At 37.4% G+C, this 22,313-nt stretch overlaps 1 long non-coding RNA gene across 1 annotated transcript; it reads left to right on the top strand.

Annotated features, from left to right (window-relative positions):
* Positions 1-1,609: 1,609 nt before the first annotated feature.
* LOC128028801 (uncharacterized) lies at positions 1,610-22,030 on the top strand. Its single transcript, XR_008187257.1, has 3 exons — positions 1,610-1,810; positions 20,687-20,882; positions 21,268-22,030. It is a non-coding gene; the product is annotated as an uncharacterized LOC128028801 (long non-coding RNA).
* Positions 22,031-22,313: the final 283 nt, after the last annotated feature.

The following is a 22,313-nucleotide window of genomic DNA, read 5'->3' as shown; positions in this document are numbered from 1 at the left end:
TGCTAAAAACATATTACAATGATAACAATACAATATCACGACACAATCATAATGATAACAATATATTTACACCCAACAACTATAACAATAACAATACAATATAACAGAACAACTATGACAATAACAACATGAGGTCATGAAACAATTAATGATACAATACGATATCATGCCACAACTATAACGATAACATGTTATCATGATACATCTATAACGATAACAAAACAACACAATACAACTGTAATGATAACAACACAATATTACGATGCATCTATAATGATAATGAGACAATATCACGATACAGCTATACTTTTTATGGGACCTGTGCTTCTATCTAGAACAATGTATTTGTGTGACATGGAAAAAATGTAAGATATCATACGAACTGGCTCATAGAAAATAATATCTTAATTTAATTTTTTTTATTTCTACATTGTACTTTTTAAATTTGAAACCCCCTCCGTTAACCTGTCAATCTGGGGAACCTGTGCAACCTGTGGTGTCCGATCAAGAATAAAAGAAAAATTCACAAGACATAAAATACAGAAACCAAGATCATTTTCCTCTATTAACTGTTACCCTGGAGATTTTGTCTGAAAAGACATGTACATAACACAAACTCAAGGATGAAAGCAGTCTAAATATCACTTTTAAGAGCCAAACTTTAGCCCTTTTGGTGACTTGGAGCATACAAGGCATCGATTCCTCATTTAAATTCCTCTGGCCAAAATGATTCAGATAAATGAAAAAAGATCAATATCATGGATTTGCTTATCTTTTTTTAGATCGGTACTCTGACAAGACAATGAATGGCTGAAAGGAGTGAGTGGGTGTGTGTTCAAAGATGTAACTATGTGCGATCAAGGAGTCAAACTGAGGGGTGTCAATAAATTTGATCCAGAGAGAGCTTTATCCGTCAGTCCCTGTGAATATAGCACAGCTGGTGAGCCCCTGGGGGGACCATCCACAGGAGTCTCTCTGTCTACAGGATATTTAAAGCAACATTGTCTGACCTGCAGATGAAAAACGCAGACACAAACATATATAAAGAGCCTGCATTTTCATGTATTTTGGGTAGGAACATCAAAATTAAAACGAAAAAAATGTACAGTTATACAATTAACTATAGTGTTTTACAAATACTCTTTCAGTCTTTCTACTTCAAAACTTGTGTTTAATTCAATGGCTATATTTACATGCACAACTCTTTTTTTTCACTTGGATTGAATTAATTCTGATTGGTGAATCTGAATGTAGTGTTTACATAATAGTGTTTATATGTCACAAGCTTCAAAACAGAATTGTTTTTTTTATGATATGTGCAAACGGCACGGATGTAGAGAGTTTCCCACAGTTTGTGCATAATAACCATTATCCTACATTGTGTGGTGTAGAAGAGAAGCACATAAACAAGGCAGACGGTGATACAAAGTCTATAAATTATCCCCATAGGGGGTTATCCATAAGGTGAGGGCAGAAAAACACGTACACATCGAGGAGACCTGACCACCAAACACTGAACAGAATGCAACTTATAAGGGTTAAAGAGGGTAATTGACAAGACACACCTGAACATAATGACACAATTAACACGTGATAGAAACCAAGAGGAATGAAAACACAACATGATGAGTCCAGGGCAGTGACACACGGTTTATTTATTTGTTTTAAACATCAGAATTAATATGTATCCATTTCTATAAACCACTGTGCCATGCTGCTTATATTTATCACACAATAAATGCCCTAAATCAGTCGTCTGTGGATAAGAATCCATACTGGTGGGACGTTGTCCTGCTCTACAGACACTGAGGTAAAGGAGAATTTTATAATGGCTGGATACTCATTTATACAACACATTATTCAATGGGAAGAACAGGTCCCCCTAGCTAGAAATTGCTGTACTAAAAGGCCACATTAACTTTATTTATGTATTTGATGTATGATGAACAGCATCATTTAACTAAATAATGTTGGCGAATTTTAGATAGGGAACACCATTTACTATCAAATAGTTGCTTACACATGACTAGCATATGGACTGTTTAATAGTTATTGTAAAGCACATATTGATGCATGAACATATGCAAAGATGCCTTAACCCTTCCCTACTTCTTACTTTCATTACTTAAAAGGTCTTACTATCATTAAGCAGCAAAATTAGGAGTTTACTGAGGGAAAACTGTTAATAGTGAATATGTGTTCCCTAACATACAGTGTTACAATGTTTTGATTGAAAAAAAAATAGACAAATTAATCAGTGAATCATTTATTTTGTCTGTGAAAAATGCTTTTTATAAAGCTTCTTAAAATCACTATCTAGTTGCCAATGTGAGTTACTGAATTACTATGGTGACGGGCAACTTTATTAAGTATTTCAGTATAACGCATAGTTTAAACTTCAGGAACAACAGTCTAACTCTCACTGCTTTGATACTCTGATGCAACATGAGCAAAACAAATCAAAGACATACAAGCACTACTAGTCTGTCTAATAATGATGGAAGTGTTTGTGTTTCCACACACGCACAGTTCTCCTCCTCTGATCTTTCTAGATACAGAGTTTCTGTTTGCTTGTAAAAAGGTAAGTCAGTTGGCAAAGAGTATGCTAATGTCTCCGTCTTTTTTTTTTTTTTTTTTGCATTAAACTGATTTGCATGTTCTTACTTATTACACAGACTTTTATACACCATTATATACCATCATGGATGATGACATCACTGAATCAACAGCGATGAACTGACTTTAACCGATAAACTGTTTTCTATTGTACTCTTACATTATCAGCACACGTTTTACATTATCATCACTGTAAAGCTGCTTTGACACAATCCTACCTAAGTTATAGTGAAATATTTTCTTTTCTTTTAGAAAGTTTCTAATATATATATATATATATATATATATATATATATATATATATATATATATATATATATATATATATATAACTCAAGCAGAGTAAAATTTGAGGTAAGAATTGAAAAAAGTATGACTGCTTGAGAACATCATATACATCACTAATATTTAATTATGTTATTTCACTTCTTTAAAGGCATGAGATTGACTTTTATCTTGTAATTAGTCACATGACATGTATTGCTCAGCCGACTGGCTCAAACACATTTGTTGCTCACATGGCTAACAATACTATGATCATGAGTTGGCATAAATTGTATAACTTGAATGCAGTTCAAGGCAAAATTGACTATTGACTGAATGCAATTCAAGACTATACTGACTACTGACTCATTATCCATTCTACACCAGCCAGACAATCCTAAAAAAACTCCCATCCTGCACACCTGGTTTTGACAGGCTCAGATCAGGGATGAATCATGGGCCACACCAGGTGGGTCCATCAGGGACCTTCAAAACCTAAGGCCTCAGAGGAGAGGAGGCTGCACGCCAGGGTTCTGTGGCCCCTTGATCTCTCATCACAAACACCATACGTGGGACACCTGCACCATTTAGTGCATATACAAGCTGTAAAGGCCTTCTGAGAGTCCTCTGCTAGCTGAACACCAGAGCCAGAGCCCCCAAGCCCCTCTTAAACTAGATATATTTTAGTCCTCTAAACTTAGCCTACTAAAAGCAGCCAAAAGTATGTCCACAATAAAAATTGTCTATATATATATATATATATATATATATATATATATATATATATATATATATATATATATATATATATATATATATATATAGGTGCATCTCAATAGGTTCTTTTAATTGTGATGATTTTGGCTCACATTTAATTAAAAACCCACCAATTCACATCTCAACAAATTAGAATACTTCATGAAATTGTATTAATAAGATTCGGGAGGAGCGTGTCAGATACTTAGCCTAATCAACACAGGTGGACCATAATCAAGCAGTCAATCCCATAGTGTAAATATCGCTGACTTACCTCTATCCATTGATGGTTTATCAGCTGGTTCGCTTCGTATGTCACCTTATCACAGACCCAATTTCCGTACCAACGAAGAGAGCTACACAGGGGATTTATAAGACCTGCTGCTTTTGCCGGACCCGAGATAATTTCTACCCAGCCAAACACGGGCGTTGAGCAGCATTAAGCGTCATCGCGACAGCTGCTCTCCTCATCAAGCCATACATCGTGGCCAATAGACTGTGCAAGCTCTCCTCGCTCGACACAACGATTGTGCTGCCTGAGACCGAGCTCTCCTCGAGCGCTGGATTGTAGCAGAAAGAATCCAACCAGCCTGGGCCGAACCCCAGTTCTCACCGCGGCTCAGCCTTTCACCATGGTGTTCCGGCCGAGTGGCAGTTTGAGGCCGCTTCCTCTAGCGGCACAGACTGCGTGACGTTAACCAATACATTTTCAGGCGAAGATGCTAAAAACAGGTTCTTCTTTTTCTTCATTGGATTTTTACGGCAGTTGGCATCCAAAGTGTTGCATCTAAAAGCAGGTTCGCGGCTAAAGTTTGTTAAACGACGTCATGACGCAGTTCTGTCTTCTACTAGTGTTTTATGGCGGTTTTGGCAAACCAGCGTAGTGCATTACCGCCAACTGCTGATCTGGAGTGTGGATTGTGCATAGATTTGGACTACAGATACAAATGTTCCGTCGGATGCTGATGCCACTTTCAACCACGAAGCCAAGGCATTACATTCGCCTTACCGCGCACGTTTAAACCACACTGAAACGATACAAAAAACGATAAAGCTCATTTAAACGAAAAAAAATAAAAATAAGAATTCTTTGTAAGTCTCTGGATAAAAGCGTCTGCTAAATGCTTAATTTAATTTTACATTTTAATTTCCATGCAAGTTTTCTGGTAGGACCGAATCATTTAGGGACCTATTTCACCATTCACCGGCGTGATCACTCAAAATTCATCTAAAATGCATCTGCCCTCTTGTTTTGACGCAGGATAGCAAGTGTTAGTAAAATTACTGTTACCTTTTAAGGACCGTAATATGAAAAATTGGCAAGTAAATATCTTTAGAAACCACTTGGAAGTGAATAGCACATAGCTGCTATTAACCCATTTGCTTGCAAGCATCGCCAACGGCCACAGTTTAATATCGTTTCACTTTCACAGCACGTTAAACATCACTCTCTTACGTGATCTGGATAAACCGTGCATCAATTGAAATTCTAAAGACTTTGGCTTTGATATTTGACCAATATTTCGATAAAACATCATTTCAGTGACAGTTATTTAGTAATTATGTCAAGAAAACTATTCCTATTCCTGAACACGGTAAACATCGAAGTGTTAGCTCGTGGACAAATGTTGATCATGTATCTAGTCAGAAAGAATCATGAGCAGAAACATCTTTATTTTGGGTATGTAATTTCTGTCTCCATGCCAAAAATGGGGGGTGACTGGTAAGGGGTTAACGTTACTGCTATAATCATGTATTTGGGTACAACGTCTTACAAGACTAAACACGCTTCATCGTTTCCAAAAGCCTCTGTTTCCACAGTCCATAATACAACGTGAAAACAGCGTTCCAAACTTATCCACTCGAGAACCCGTCTAAAGAGCCCGGAGGCCAAACGAGAGGAAAGATGCTTTTCCAACAGGAACATAATAATGTGGACAAGGCTTGAGGAATTGTCAAATCAGGCAACCAATTGCTAAGCTGGTAACACAGTAGGCTACCCATTCATTTTTAGCTTGCCCCATCAAATGTTACTAACCCTTTTTTACTCTTCCCACAGCCAACATCTACAGCAGCCGAAGCAAGTAGCCTTTCCTGTACCTTCTCACTGCTGCAGCAGTGTCTGCTCCCGTAGGAGCCTTTCCCGTATCTCCCCACTGCCGCAGCAGTGTCTCCTCCCACAGGAGCCTTTCCTATACCTCCTCACTGCCGCACAGTGTCTGCTCCCGCAGGAGCCTTTCCTATACCTCCCCACTGCCGGGCAGTGTCTGCTTCCGCAGGAACCTTTCCTAAATCTTCCCACTGCCGCGCATTGTCTGCTCCCCTAGGAGCCTTTACCGTATCTCCCCACTGCCGCAGCAGTGTCTGCTCCCGCAGGAGCCTTTCCTATACCTCCTCACTGCCGCAGCAGTGTCTGCATCCTGCAGGAGCCTTTCCTGTACGTCCTCATTACCTCAGCAGTGTCTGCTCCCGCAGGAGGATTTTTTCCTATACCTCCCCACTGCCGCAGCAGCGTATGTTCACCACAAAAAAAAAAAAAAAAAACACATCACCTCCGCTTAAAGGTATGCCATGCATCCTATGTTGCGGTGATAGCATCATGTATCAACAATAGCCAAGACAATATTAGGCCCATTCTCCAACCAACGTTATTATTATAATTATTAGGCGGCCTACTATAATTTGGCTATCAAACCACTCCGTGATCCCATCTCAGCACTGCACTTCACGCTCGCCCGTGCTCTCAAAGGATGATGTGAGCCTGTAGGTGGCAAAAAAGTCTCCATCCACGAATAGACATACATCGTTTGCAGATATCAGGTATTCCATTGTAATTTAACAGGTAATCTGATACGTGCCATATTTTAAAGGTGCTCTCACTAACAGAGTTTAATGCCACAGTTACGTTAGAACGCATCTCATTCTGGTTTCAGGGGAGGCGCGTCGGTCCCATCATGAGGCATGTGGTCCGGAGCGCGTATGACCAAGGCATCATTTCAACCGAACTCACTCCAAATATATGAACTTACCGGTTTTTGAATACCTTATATTTAAGGCATTCATTTACATCCATATAAGGGTTAAATCGTTGGACTTTAAACGGAATCTACTATCGTTTAAAAAAATTAAAAAAAATAAAATAAAATAAATAAATAAATAAATTCACAGGACAAGCGAGATGACAGTAGTGCCGACTACATGAACTAGCAGTTTAATGCCAGTTTATCAGTACGTCCGAAAGAATATTTTTAGATTATTGGTGATTCCATAGGCTCTTTTCGTGCACCAGCATGGTTAAAATGGCAAATAGTAAGCTCAGACAAGTATAAAGAATCTTTCTCTTACTCCACCCATGCACGATTACATCGTCGATATGTACAATCGATCTCACGTGCTGACAATATAATGATTCGACAACAACCACATCGCCGATACATGGCACCCATTTGGGGTACACTGGCACAGGAAATGCAATTTATTTTTGCGCGCTTAATTTCGAATTTTACGAAATTAAGTCATGCTTTTGCCGAACACCAATGGGGGCTTCGCAGATAAAACAATCTCAATTTTCCCTCCGATGGCTGGAGAGACAACCCATCTGGTGTCGCATATTTAATTAATAAATAAATAACCTCACCTTTTCCATTCTGCGGCCAGCAAGGCATACACATTCGTTGCCAGGAGCTCACACTCCCTTCGGACGTAGGTGAAAGCCCCCGGCTACCCTTTTGCCATTCTGTCTTACGTACGGAGAGGTTTACCCATCCAATGTATGGAGTCAGGGCTACCATTGGATGTAGGTGAGAGCTTCCCGGCTAGGCAACCTTACCTTTTCCGTCCTTCAGCCAGAGAGGTTTACCCGTTCGATTCCTGGAGCTAAGTTCCTATCGGACGTCTAAAGCCTCAGAGCCTCCCAGCTAGACAACCTGACCTTTCCATACTTGGCCAGCGAGGCTCACCCGTTCGATGCGAGTCCTCCCATCAGACGCCGGCGAGAGCCTCCTGGCCAGCCAACCACGACCATTCCACATGGTTTAGGTCACAAAAACCTACATGGAAGCCGTTCAATGCCACAAGTACCAAACACAAATAAACCCTCCCTCCTTCCTACGGTCGTCAAGGTTTACCCGTCTCTTGCCGTGAGTAGCAAACTCCCATAAGACCCCGACGAGAGCCTAACGACCACACAAACTTACCTTTTCCATCCTACGGCCTGCGTTGCTCACCCAGTTGTTTTTTGGAAACAGGAAGTCCCTGTTGGATGCTGGCAAGAGACCGCTTGCCACCTATCATTTCCTTTTCTGTCCCACATCCGGAGAGGCTTACCCATTCGATGCGTGTGCTCCCTTCGGACGCCGGCAAGAGCCTCCCAGTTAGACAACCTTTCCTTTTCCTTTTCTATGGTCAGCGAGGCTTACCCGTTCGATGTGCGTGCTCCCTTCGGATGCCGGCGAGAGCCTCCTGGACAGACTTCCTTTACGTTTCCACTCTACGGTCGGCGAGACTTAACCCGTTCGATGTGTGTGCTCCCTTCGGACATCGGTAAGAGTCTCTCGGCCACGCAACTTACCTTTCCATTTGACGGTAGGCGAGGCTTAACCGTCTGACGCTACGAGTCTCGACCCCTTGCCAAATCCTGCAAAAAAACAATTCTCAGCTACCCTCACATCTTTTAACCCCCCCTGGCGAGGCTTACCCGTTCGATGTTCTGAGTTTAATGCCCCATCGGATGCCGCGAGAGTCCTCCCAGTCAGGTTTTCCTTTCCACTCTCCCCGTCCGGCGAGGCTTACCCGTCTGATTCGTGTGCTCCCTTCAGACGTCTGGCGAGAGTTCTCCCGGTCTGGCCTATGCTTGCCGGCCACAAGTGAGTCTCATCCATCCGATGCCGTGAGTCGGGATCTCCCTTCGGATGTCGCCAGAGTCCTCCTTGTCGGCCAGCCCAAAGCTTTTTATCTGCCAAACCGAGAGGACCCAGACGTCCGTCACCCTGAGTCTCATTCTCCTGTCGGAGGCTTCATGGGCCCTCTCGCATTAGCATTAGGCCCTTCACCCACTGAATAGCAGTGGCTATCAGCCAGTAGGGCCCGTACACCGACACCGTGACCTTTTCCGGTCGAGGCAACTTGGGTCCTCCCGGTCGGGCACCACAACCAAGCTGCTCCTCCTCCTCATCGGCCGGTAGGGCTCACCGTTCCAATGCCACAAGCTCCAGTTGAGCATCGGCTCGAGTCCTACCGACCGGGCGCCAACAACCACGTAGTTCACTAGCTGCAGCCGGTAGGGCCTACTCTCCCAACGCCCAAGTCCCTTCCTCAGGAGTACGTAGGCCCTTCCAGCCTGCCAACGAGATGACTTGGGGTACTCTAGGTTCGGGCCCTTCCCTGGACAGCACGCCAAATACGCATACCATACTTCAGCTAATTATATGTAAGCATGAACTAGTGAAATCATTTATAATAGTTGAAATAATAGTTCATTTACTGTACATGTACTTAATACTTCGTAGGGGCTCCTTTTGCTTTAATTACTGGCTCAATTCAGTGTGGCATGGAGGTGATCAGTTTGTGGCACTGCTGAGGTGGTATGGAAGCCCAGGTTTCTTTGACAGTGGCCTTAAGCTCATCTGCATTGTTTGGTCTCTTGTTTCTCTTTTTTTTTTTCACCAGCAAATGACATCTCAACCCAAATCTTCACAGACTGTGGAAACTTAACACTGGACTTCTGAAAAAAAAATATATATATATATAATTTATTTATTTAATATAATTTATTTAATACACAAGTTTCACAATTTTAGTTGAATTACTAAAATAAATGAACTATTTTCCATGACTCTAATTTATTGAGATGCACGTGTGTGTGTGTGTGTGTGTGTATATATATATATATATCTTAAAATCTTAAAATGTACAGGATTTGAAAGGGTCCTCTCCGATTTCATTTATATTTTTGTTCCACCTCAGGTCTAAAATGTGTTTTGTAAGACATAATAAAAAATACAAATATCCTGCTAATCTTTCATAATTAATGTTTTATTTATTAATTTGTCATATTATTTATTTAAAATATTTAATTTAATTTAATTTAAATTTATTCAAAGCTACATTAAAATAATGTATACAGTACAATTACTTAAATACACCTATAAACAGAACGTATACAGTGAAATGATTTAAATACACCTATAAATAGAACGCATACAGTACAATTACTTAAATACACCTATAAACAGAAAATCCTGAAAATAAAATAGCCTTAAAATGTTAGGTTCATTGGAATTAAAAAAAAAAAAAAAATAGTTAATTCAAATAAAGTGACTGGTTTAATAAACATAAAGTATTATTTTATCCGAACAACAATAATTATCTAAGTTGATCTGACAAAAAGAAAGCTACTTGTGATAAACTGTACCCCTTTTTCTTTCTTTTTTTTTTTTCTTTTTTTTTTTGCAGAAAACCTAAAAGCCCCTAGATGATTATTGTCAAACAAAGTAGGATAACGGGTAAGTCACTGTAGTAACCAGGAGAGGAGGAATCCATAAAAAGTCCCTTGCTCAGTTGTGAAAAGGTTTGTTCCATGCGTGATGACAAACAGCCGAACGAGTGATTCGGGTGTGTTTTTGCCATCTCTCTTCTCCTAAGAATGGCATGATTATATATCAAGAGCTCTTAACAGCACTTTCTTCATCACTGCAGCACTGTTCCTATAGCCCTAGTGTCTTTCTCTAGTTTATGACCTCATCTGTAGTGATCAACACATTCAACAACTTATCTGCGCTCCCATCATTACGGCACGTGTCGGCATCATGCCTTTCTCCCATTCTTTATACCTCGATTTATTTACCTATTATTCTGTGGCTGCAACTGCAATATCCTGGAAGCTCCTGGGCTTCACTCATGCAAAGTGTGCCAAGTAGATCTCAGCAAGTTGTACGTCTTGCAAAGCCAGGCACTTTTTATTTTTACTTTTACTTTTTTTTTTTTACACATAAATCTCAACCACATTGGAAGGGGAGACTCTCTTATTTTCACTGTAAAACTACTGCATAATGAGCACCTTTAAACATCCACCAATCCCGAAGGGAGGAGAAGAGCAAGTCCTGAAAATGCAAGGTTTTGTACATTAAGACAAGAGTTGGCTAGTGAAAGCAAACATTTTCTTTTTTTTTTTTTTGATATTGAAATGGATTAAGTCCTCCTCCTCCTTTTTTCTCCTGCTTTTCTCAGCATTATATGCTAGCAGTTTATTTCCAGTGCTGCTGTATTTGTTTCCTTCCACTTCCATTTCACTCACATATTGGTGCACGATCAGTGTCATATTTGCCCAGTCTGGCTAATTGAGGTGTTCTTAAGAAAGGAGTGAAAACCGCCATAAGAATAAAGGACAGAGAGGATGAGAGAAACATCTCTGTGACTCACAGGCTGTCAGTAAAAGGGCTCTAAATTGGGGTCTTGAGTTCCATTGTAGACTGCTTTCAAAATCTGTGGGCCTGTATTACCAGTATAGTGCATTGTTAGGAAAACGGTAATATCTCTGCACTGTTTTAGTCAAATGAATGTGCACAAGCCGTCTAGCATAATGCAATTAATTAACTCCTCCATCCATAGTAAAGGTGTGCATGTAAAGCTCAAAGCCACAATCAGCCTTCTTTTCTATTTGCAACCATCTGCACAAATGGCATCAAGGATTACATAATAAACCCAGACAATATTCTGAAAAGAAAGAATGGGTTCTATTCAAATTCAAAACCTCACAGGACGGGAACTAGTAGAGAGCTTTGCACTGTAGCAAATAGGACCATGTGGCTTGACGTTACATAGTGTGTGAGATTAGAAATGTTTCAACAAATCTCAAACCAAAATACTCACAGTAACTTTCAGCAATGTTGTTTCCATTGTCCTGAAATCTTTTTTTTTTTTTTCTTTTTTTTTTTTTATGATTTACGTTAAAAGCCTGAAATAAGTAATGTGGTTAACACAAGCTTTATGTGTCTTGAAAAGGTGGTTGCTAACAAGAGGCTAAATGGGAGTACAGGTCAGGAACTTTAAACATCATCATGTCGAGCAGGTAGTAAACTTATCTACTCACTAGTGCACTTTAAGAAAGTCAATGTGAAAGTGATTCTTAAAATGTATTACATTTAGATGTTTGTGATCTTTAATGTTGGTGATGTTACACTCATGTGACCAATATATAGTTTGTTTATAGACACAGCTTTTAGTGATTGTATTTATCCTTTAATATTCTTAAATGTTGAGGTCATATTTGAAGGTTATCATGATGATATGATTCTGATATGAATCATGTGAGAATCATATGAGAATCATAATTTTTTGTTGGCCACAGTTTATTTTCTAATCCAATAATCCAAATAAATAAATATATGAATATTTATTTATTTAAAGGGGGGGGGGGGGGTGCTATTTCATGCATACTGAGTTTTTTACACTGTTAAAGAGTTGGATTCCCATGCTTAACATTGACAAAGTTTCAAAAAATAATTTGTACGTTTGAAGGAGTATTTTTCCTCCAAAAAAACCTCTTCCGGTTTGTCACAAGTTTCGGAAAGTTTTTTTCGAGTATGGGTCTGTGTGACATTAAATGGAGCGGAATTTCCTGAGGGCACTTCTCCCGGAAGAGTGCGCGCTCCCGTATAGCGAGGCTGAGCACACATTTCACTGATCAGAGCGATAGCGTCCCGAAAAGTCACAAAAGAAGTGTGTTTTTGGTTGCCAGGGCAAGACAACCCTGCACAGATTACCAAAAGAGAAACAGCATTAAGGGACCAGTGGATGGAGTTTATTTTTACAGAGCATCAACGGAGTTGTGCAAGTGTTTGTGTTTGTTCCCTGCATTTCGAAGATGCTTGTTTTACAAACAAGGCCCAGTTTGACGCCGGATTTGCGTATAGTTTATTTCTTAAGGATAATGCAGTCCCAACGAAAAAGGGTCACGATCGTGTGTTGGAACCGCAGGCGGTGAGTAAAACTGCTTCAAATATCTCTGTGTTGATAATTTAGCTATCAGCGTGTAAGCACATCAAGTAAACAACATGCGATGTTGTCATCAAACTGCACTTTCCACATGTACAGCTTAAAAAAAAAAAATACGACATAAAGTGGAACTTAGTCATTTTCCAAAACCGCTAAGCAAATATATACAGTTTTAGTACATACCACATAGAAACGTCGTTGCTGATGCTGCTCTTGTTAAATTTCAGCCTCTGGTTCTGTGTCACAGCTTCCAAATGCTCTCAACGCAAAAGCCTACTGGCGCTCGTGATTCTTTAGCTCCGCCCACACGTCACGCCTCCAGCCGGTCGTGTTTTTCCGGGAAAAATCAGTACAGACTATCTTTCTCTTATAAATAAGACTTTTTGGAGTTATGAAGGATGCAGTACTACTCTATAGGTACTCAAGATTAACAGGATATTGAGTGAAAACGAGCATTTCACCCCCCCCCCCCCCCCCCCCCCCCCCTTTAAGGGAACCATGGGATTATTCTAACTTTTCTGTTTAAATAATAAAATAAAAATGCCTGCCACTGTGAAGTAGATTACTTACTGGATCCAACAAGTTACAAAAAGCAAAGGATAATTTCCTAGCATAAATAGTCATGCAAAATAACTTGTATTACAAAACAAGATTTTCATACCACCCACCTCTAATTTCAAGTAGAAATAAATGATTTAGAAGTAAAATCAAGGGCGTAGCTGGGAGAACTGTAACTTAATTTCATGCTCTTCAATTTTACACAGACACTTTTCAAGAGTATGTGTGTGTGTTTGTGCAAAAGACAGTGGAAAGGAGAAAGCCACCTGTCACCATTCAGAGTGTTTCATTTTTTCTATAGATATTTCTACATCTGGAGGGAGTTGGCTATGTGCTCCTGGAGGCACTGCTGTCAGATTTGCTTGAATACAACAACCACACAGTGGTATGAGATTCCCGTCTGTGAAGCTTTAATAAAGGGACTAAACCCTCCTGCAGTATCAATTTGCAATATGCTTGTAAACTATAAGACTTCTTGGATATCTTTTCCAGCTAGCACTCGTCCCACTCAGTGTGTTTGTTTGTTTTGAAGTAGTACAAAGACCTGACTTTTGTCTGCTCATGTGTGTAACTGGAAGTAAAAATGTACAACAAATGTTGTGAAGAAAACTGTGATGGAGAGACAATAAAATAGAGAAGTAATGCAGTGTGAGCTCCAGAGAACCAATAGAGTGAGTGAGAGAGAGAGAGAGTGTGTGTGTGTGTGTGTGTGTGTGTGTGTGTGAGAGAGAGAGAGGTGTGTGAGGTTTGTCTGTGTGAAGAAGAGGAAAAGAGACAGACTGTTTCTATAATAGGAATTTTCCATGCAGTCTTGGAGGCTAATGTCCTAGATCCTCACTCCTCCGTGGACAGAGGCAGAAAGACACATCAGAACACATCAATGTGCTATTGAGTGGACACTGAAAACCATCAGTGACACCTGCCAGCTCTCACACAGGTGTGTAGTACTGTGTAGTCGTGTGTTCACCTGGAACCAGGAATTTATTTCACAGTGGCTATGCAAATGAAAAGAATTGATATAATGTATTAATGTGGTTAAAATCTATAACCAAAACCTCTTTTAAATATATTTATAAATATTAATATTTTCTGTTTACATATAATATAATATAATATAATATAATATAATATAATATAATATAATATAGCTAATATAATATAGCTAATATAATATAATATAATATAATATAATATAATATAATATAATATAATATAATATAATATAATATAATAAAACTCTTTCAGGTCCTTGAATCTGATTGGCTTAGAGGAGATATCAAGTGATATCGGAACTCCAACCGTTTCACCGTGTGTTTCACTCTACTTGCAGTATTTCTCACAGCGAGTGTCATGGCAGACACCCAAATTCACTATGATCTTATAAATAATACAGTTTTTGTGTCACTGAATGTAATTTTATGATTTTTTTAGGCAAGAATGTACTTATTTGGACTTCAAATATGACATTTCAGTGCTCATGAACCCGCTGATGGCAGCCTCACCTCAGCCAATTCTTTTGGGATTTGCCGCTGGCTCCGAACATAAGCTATATTTTTTGGGGGGGTGGATGGGGGGTAAATCTAACGGGCAATCTTTGGTCTTTTTTATTGATTATTCGTTCCAGAGAAAATGTGTTTTTTTTGTTTTTTTTTGCCTCATGGCAAGGTCTCATCACATTATATATTATGTAACTTTAATGCTGTAGCTTATATCAGAGCACCTTTGTACTTTTGACTGAATTGCCAAGCAACTTTTATGATGCCCGTTATTGTTATTCAATAAATAATTTATATAAACAACAGTAGTATTTAATAAAAGTAGTATTTAGTACTGGGAAAGGTTTTTCTACTGAGTGAGTCAGTAGTTAAGACCTTTATGCTGAAAGATCAGATGTTTTATTGTGAATATGAGATTGAGCTGAATGATGAATGCTGTATCAGATGCAAGTAATCACACTCGCTCAGTACTTCTCTTACTATACATAATACAGTGAACTTTTAATACAGTAATACAATAAGCTTTTAAGCAACTCAATAGCCATGTGATATAGTTGTATATTTGCATGCTGTGATTACCTACGGTCAAATATAATAAATAATTAAATAAATAAAGCACTTTGAGTGTCGAAAAAGCACTATATATTGAATTATTATAATAATATAATAGAAAAATATAAAATAACAATATAATAGTAAACTAACATTCATTTGGTTAAAATGTATACTAATATAATCAAAGTTGACTGCATTCATATTTTCTAAATTCCTATTAAATATATGTATACATAATAAAACAATTTTAAATATTGAACAACATAATATAATATAAATCAACATAACCATTTATCATGCTAAATTACTGCATTAATGCAATGCAATAATGTAAAACATGTATAGGGGTTTAGACAATAAATAATATAATGTGACCAGATTTTATTTGTTATTTTTACAACTGTAGATTATATATATATATATATATATATATATATATATATATATATATATATATATATATATATATATATATATATATATATATATATATATTTATTTATTTTTTTTTTTTTTTGATGTAACATAATGCAATAATAAACCTGAAGCATTACACACACTCTTGTATTATCTTAAATTATGTCCACCATCAGAATACTGTAAACACAATTGATTTACAACCAGCATATGTTATCACACAGTAAATGTTGTCCAATATTGGCCAAAAGCTAATTTTCTAAAACTGCTTCATAAACTACGTTCGATGGTAAATCATTTTGAGGCTGGTGGAAGAACCTTTTCCTTTGATTAATTTACTTTTCCAGTCAGGCACAAAGATTAACAGCCCTTGTGGTCTTCAGAGGCTCCATAATGATTTATAATCACCGTGTGTCTCATGTTGAGATTGGAGGAAGTGCATCAGTGGAGTTGAGGGAATGGTAATATAAGATTGAATCCATATTCCACTGCTGCTCATGCAGTCATGTGTTTTCTCTTGAGATCTTTTTTGCAAGCTCATCAGCTGTATTACAGGGACATGGAGAGATCCCACAGGATCATATTTACGGGATGTACATTATATTGTCTAATGAAAGTAGCATAAGTATTGGTTTAAATGCAAATAGTTTGCACATTCAGCACAGGTTTTTTTTTTTTGCATTATTTTTTTTAACCCCTGCTGGCCTTTGTAGATTTGCCTGACTCATCGTTTTAGCTGAATGTTTTTATTTCTACTATAATGTTGTTGAGAGAAACAGCAGTAAGAAATATCAGCTTTACCATGTTCAATCCACCATGTACAGGTCAATCAAAACATTTGCACAAGCTCAAGTCAAAAAAAAAAAACAAACAAAAAAAAGAAGTAGAAGAAGAGGAAAAGCAGAAGTGGAAGCACACCACTAGTGATAATTAAATCAAAAACCTTATCAAATCATAATTGGATCTTTAGCTGTGAGGCCATTTTTAGTGTAGTTTGTTAAAAGATTAGCAAAGATGCACATCTAAAATGTCTCTGGGGCTATTCACACAGCATATGTTTTTCTATGTAAACAGTAAACACACTATGGACATCATTGACGGCTCATGCCTCTTCTAGCATCTAGTGAATGGCATGGCATTCTACACAAAAAATAAATAATACATACATGTATATATATATATATATATATAGAGAGAGAGAGAGAGAGAGAGAGAGAGAGAGAGAGAGAGAGAGAGAGAATTGTTGTTTTTATTGTAAACTAATGTTAACAAATCTTTATTTTTAAAATATTAGCAAAATTGCAACATTATTTTTTTCTAAATAAATAAAATTAACTTTACAAAATTTTAAAAATAAAATCAGTTGTTTAAAATGTATTTTATGTGAATTTAGGCATTAAAACATTCTAATCCCCAATTAATAATATGTATAAATAACAATACCTTTACATATAATATAATATAATATAATATAATATAATATAATATAATATAATATAATATAATATAATATAATATAATATAATATAATATAATATAATATAATATAATATAATACCAATTTTGCTATGCATTTACCAGTTGCTTTTAAAGATCATCCAAATGTAAAATGAGCATCCATGATATATTCCAATACTCCAGTTCTCTAATATCAGCTGATAACTGGTATATCATGCTTCAGTTTCTATAGAACAAGGAAATGTGAAAATATACTTTTGGAACAGCACTGTGTTTGAGTTTATTTACAGTGCCTTTCCATTTTAAACCCTCTAGTCTGTTTATATTTGTTTACCGCTTACTACCGATTTTCTTCATTCATGCGTGTATGTCCTCACCTCTCATGTTGTCTGTGGTGAGTGGGTGTTGTGGAGGAGCCCAAGGGGTTTGGGACATTCTCTCACTCTCTTTCATTCCATCTTTATATCTTCATCTCTCTTGACTGTGAAAGCAAATTGCCTCCCCACTCTATTCACAGTTTCCAGAATGTAGGCAGAGGAAGGAGGAGGAGGAATAAAAGTCGGTAAGTATGGCTCTCAGTTGCAGAGAACTTAATAAGTTAAAAAAAAAAAAAAAAAAATGCTGTCATGATCACAGACAGATAGATAAATCTGTCCTTCCCTACAGTGATAGTTGCCCATAACTGCTGGCTGTTCAGGGCTCACTGTCACTATAAGGAACTCTCCGCTGGTCAAAGGACTTGAAGTATTCTTGGGAATGTCAGCACTGGTTTCATACACATGAAAAACTGCACACAGCCAGCAGGACATACTGTATGTCCCTCTTACCAGATACCAAACCCATGCTAGACTCAATAATAAAGCTGCTGTTTTTCATACAAAAAAAGATGTTCTCACCGTAATAAATAATATTATATATATATATATATATATATATATATATATAATCAAAAAAGAGTCAGTGCTCGGTGTTCATCTTCAGTTCTCTCCTCACAGCAGTTCAGTCAGTGTACTGTTTGAGTGCTTGGATTACTCCGGGATATTGGTTCATTTGAACTCAGAGGGAGTGTCAGCCACATTAAAAAAGTTAACAGCTTAAATAATTTGTGGATTAATGCATATTAGAGATGTGAACCGTTTAAAAAGATTCAGTTCGATTTGGTGAACTGAATGGTTCGTTCGCGAACCGGATATCACAAACTGCTTTGTTTCTCTCTCACAACAGACACGGAAGAGAAGAAAATGCTGAATAAAAAGTCATCTATTTTTGGACAAAAATGTATTTTCGATGCTTCAAAAAATTCTAACTGACCCTCTGATGTCACATGGACTACTTTGATGATGTTTTTCTGGACATGGACAGTATACCGTACACACAGCTTCAATGGAGATACTGAGAGCTCTCTGACTAAATCTAAAATATCTTAAACTGTGTTCCAAAGATGAACGGAGGTTTAACTGGTTTGAAACAACATGAGGGTAAGTTATACTAATAACATCATTTTGCTATCTGGGTGAACTAACCCGTTAAGTTGGTCAAAAAATGTGCTCTAAATTTCGGCTAATTGCATTTAATATAAATTCAAACAACAGCACATTTTAATTTCATTGTAATTATCAGGTACTCAAATGTCTGAAAATATCTATTTTCACTTTATATTATTTAAACGTATATTGTTTAGATTATAATTACTATATATATATATATATATATATATATATATATATATATATATATATATATATATATATATATATATATATATATAGCTTGAAAAAATAAATGATAAGTAATTTTTACCATCTGTGGCTTACAAAATATTTTTCTGTATTGAAATGTGTGTGGAAATCCTCATTTTTTTAGCTTCATAAAGTAGTAAAACAATAAAATAACAAAATATAACCAAGAAATGTTATTATTTTGGGTCAGTACAGTTTCCTTAGAGCGTTAAAATATGCGGGTCAAATTGACCCGCGAACATCACAAACGTAATAGTAATTTTGTTTGTATATGACAAAAAACACCAGCATGTTGAAACTTTGCATGCATGTTCATGATGATAAATGAGAAAATGGTTAACCAGTATTTCCAACAACTAGAAAATCTAAACGGGTCAAATTGACCCACAACATAACACAAGGGATATATATATATATATGTACTATGGTGAGAACATCTTTTTTTGTATAAAAAACAGCAGCTTTATTATTGAGTCTAGCATGGTTTTGGTATCTGGTAAGAGGGACATACAGTATGTCCTGCTGGCTGTGTGCAGTTTATCATGTGTATGGAACCAGTGCTGACATTCCCAAGAATACTTCAAGTCCTTTGACCAGCGGAGAGTTCCTTATAGTGACAGTGAGCCCTGAACAGCCAGCAGTTATGGGGAACTATCACTGTAGGGAAGGACATATTTTATCTATGGTCTGTGATCATGGCAGCTATATATATATATATATATATATTTTTTTTTTTTTCTTTTAAACTTATTAAGTTCTCTGCAACTGAAAGCCATACTTGCCAGCTTTTATTCATCCGCCTCCTTCCTCTGCCTACATTCTGGAATCTGTGAATAGAGAAGAAATAATCTTCTTTATTAGATTATTAGATTTAATGGCAAAAATAATGTTTGGAAATGTAAACTGATATTTCCTACTGACACACTACAGCAAAACATATAAATAACTTAAATGATTTAATGACTTAAAACCATTTTTTGTTGGTGAAAATACTAGTGGCCACAGACTTTTGCACAGTACTGTATATAGTAACGGGCAAAATGTAACTTGGTTTTATTATTGTAGTTTAGCTCCACTATTTTTATTGACTTCGTAATGTGATGTATTTGGGTTACATGTAGTACGTCTAGGAGCCTGGAGGTCACTGAACATATAAACTTGGCCACCATAGAGTAAGTATGTTCATTTGGTAGAGGAGAACAATATGGTTGAACTCAGGCTACCTACGTGTTCATCTAAAGTCCTTTGTTGAGAACTCTCTGAGCTTTTGCTTAACTAGGTGTAATCTCTATATTACAACTACCGTGTGTGGGTTCATCCAATGCAGCACACAGGACAGCGACACGCCGAACGCTGATTACTTGCATTGCACCGCACTCAAATAACTTTGTGGATTAAAACTTCATCTCATCATTCATCGGTTCTCGTTCTTCAGCTGTACATGGAACGATAAGAAATGTATGTGTGTGTGTGTGTGTAAGTTAATAAGTACGCAGTTAAGCACAATTATTTAAAAAGGTGTTTTTTTTTTTTTTTTTTTTTTTTTTTTGTAGTGCTGCCATCTATTATGTTTTAATGCAGATTTTCTGTAATTTTTCTTTAAAGCTAAAAATCCTGTTCCCGTTCACTTTTGCTTGAAAAAGAGCATCCTGTACATTCTGCTACACTTCTCCTTTTGTGTCCCACAGATGAACCATGCAGCTTTGAATTAACCATTTTTGGTCGAACTATCCTTTAATACAGGCTGTGGTTATATTAAAATACAGTATTTCTGTGTTTTAATTTTCTGCATTATGTTGACAAAGTGTTTTCTTTTTTTTTTTTTACTTGCAGTTAGCCGAGGGTCTCATTAGTCTCTAATACGAGGTGTCAAGTGGGCGAGAGCTGCTGCTCCAAAGAACGGAATGAAGTGGGAATCAGCAGCTGGTCTTCCTGATCGGATAATCTGTTTATCTTTGGTCTGGATGGCCTCACAATATGGTGGCAATTCCGTTGCTAAGTATGCAATTACTGTGGCGCAGCACTTGAGGTAAATAAGTGAAAGCAAAAAGGTTATTATTCAGATCTAATGATGTAAGTGGACATAAACATCAACTATGGAGCTATCCCACAGGTTCAGAATATTGTTTTGAAACATGCTTGAAACTACTGTTTACATCTTTTGTTGGAACATAATTTTTATATATTGTTGTTTTCAGGTTAACTTGAGGTAATCAGGGTCATTGAAAGTAGTTATCATGCAATCGGTAGTTCAGAAGTGGAAATGAAATCCATCTTGCTTTGGCTTGTGTTTTGACCCTCAAAGCTCTTCTGGCACCTAGAGTAGCCTAGAAATTGCCACTTTCTCCTCAATTCATTCATCTTGTGCGGCAATGAATCTCTCACACACTCACTCTATCTCTTCTCTCTCCCAGACAATCAACCATAAACATTTCATCCTGACAGGGAGGCGAGAAACAATGCGAGACGATTCGCTGAAGCACCAAATCTGCAGGATTAATACCTCTCATGAGGTGAAAATGAATTTAAGTCACATATTTGGCAAATCAAGGGCAACATTTTAATTTTACCCTCTATAAACAGCAGATGCATTTTACATACATTTCCATAGCTTTGTGAGGAGAAAAAAAATGCCTGAAGAGATGAGTAAAATAAATAAATAATGGATGAAAATAATGCTTTTCAACAGGAACTGTTTAACAGGAACAAGGTTGCTCTGACATTTTAGTGGCGAGAGTGCTGATTCATTCCTCCCTCTTACTCGTGTCTCCACTCCTCAGCCCACGGATTTTGATGCCGTAGGCCTGGCGGCCTGCTTGCCTGCCCCCACTTAGCATAAGAAAAACATTCTCTTAACCCAACGCTGTTCAAATCCAGGCAGAGTAGAGAATGCGTCCAAGCAATGCATCATTTTAGGAAGTGGACAGTGTTGTTGCAATCTCAGTGCCAGTACTTATTTGGTTGGAAATAGATATGAATGGGAATAAACACATAAATGCCACATTAGTAACCATTCACGATTAGCTTTATATCTACGCAAAGGTTGAGAATTACCCATAAACACAAAAGAGGATTGATAGATTTGGTCTGGTCTGGTTTCTTCCAATCAGAGTTGTTTTGGCATAATTGACAAATTATTCATACCACTGATGTAAATATACAAAGCATATGCATCGAAGTGACATTCATTTTTTAACTTTTGCAATAGGTTGTAATTTATGTATTGAAACTGAAAGATATATCAGGTGGTGTTTTCAGAGGGCTTTCTGAAATGCTATGTCATTGGTCATGACATTCCAAGGTCAGTTATTCCCCGTCAATAGACCTTAGTCAGGTTAAACACCATATTGAATTGAACAAAGATGAAAACAGGGCTATGAGGGACAGACTTAGAGTCTTTACAATAACATGCACTGTATTAAGGTAATTCTGTGTTATGATAAACAACACTACAATCCAC

This window comes from Carassius gibelio, chromosome A15, assembly GCF_023724105.1.
Source record: "Carassius gibelio isolate Cgi1373 ecotype wild population from Czech Republic chromosome A15, carGib1.2-hapl.c, whole genome shotgun sequence".
Lineage (NCBI taxonomy): Eukaryota > Metazoa > Chordata > Actinopteri > Cypriniformes > Cyprinidae > Carassius > Carassius gibelio.
Note: the sequence above shows the minus strand (reverse complement) of the source record. Positions and strands in the feature narration are given on the sequence as shown.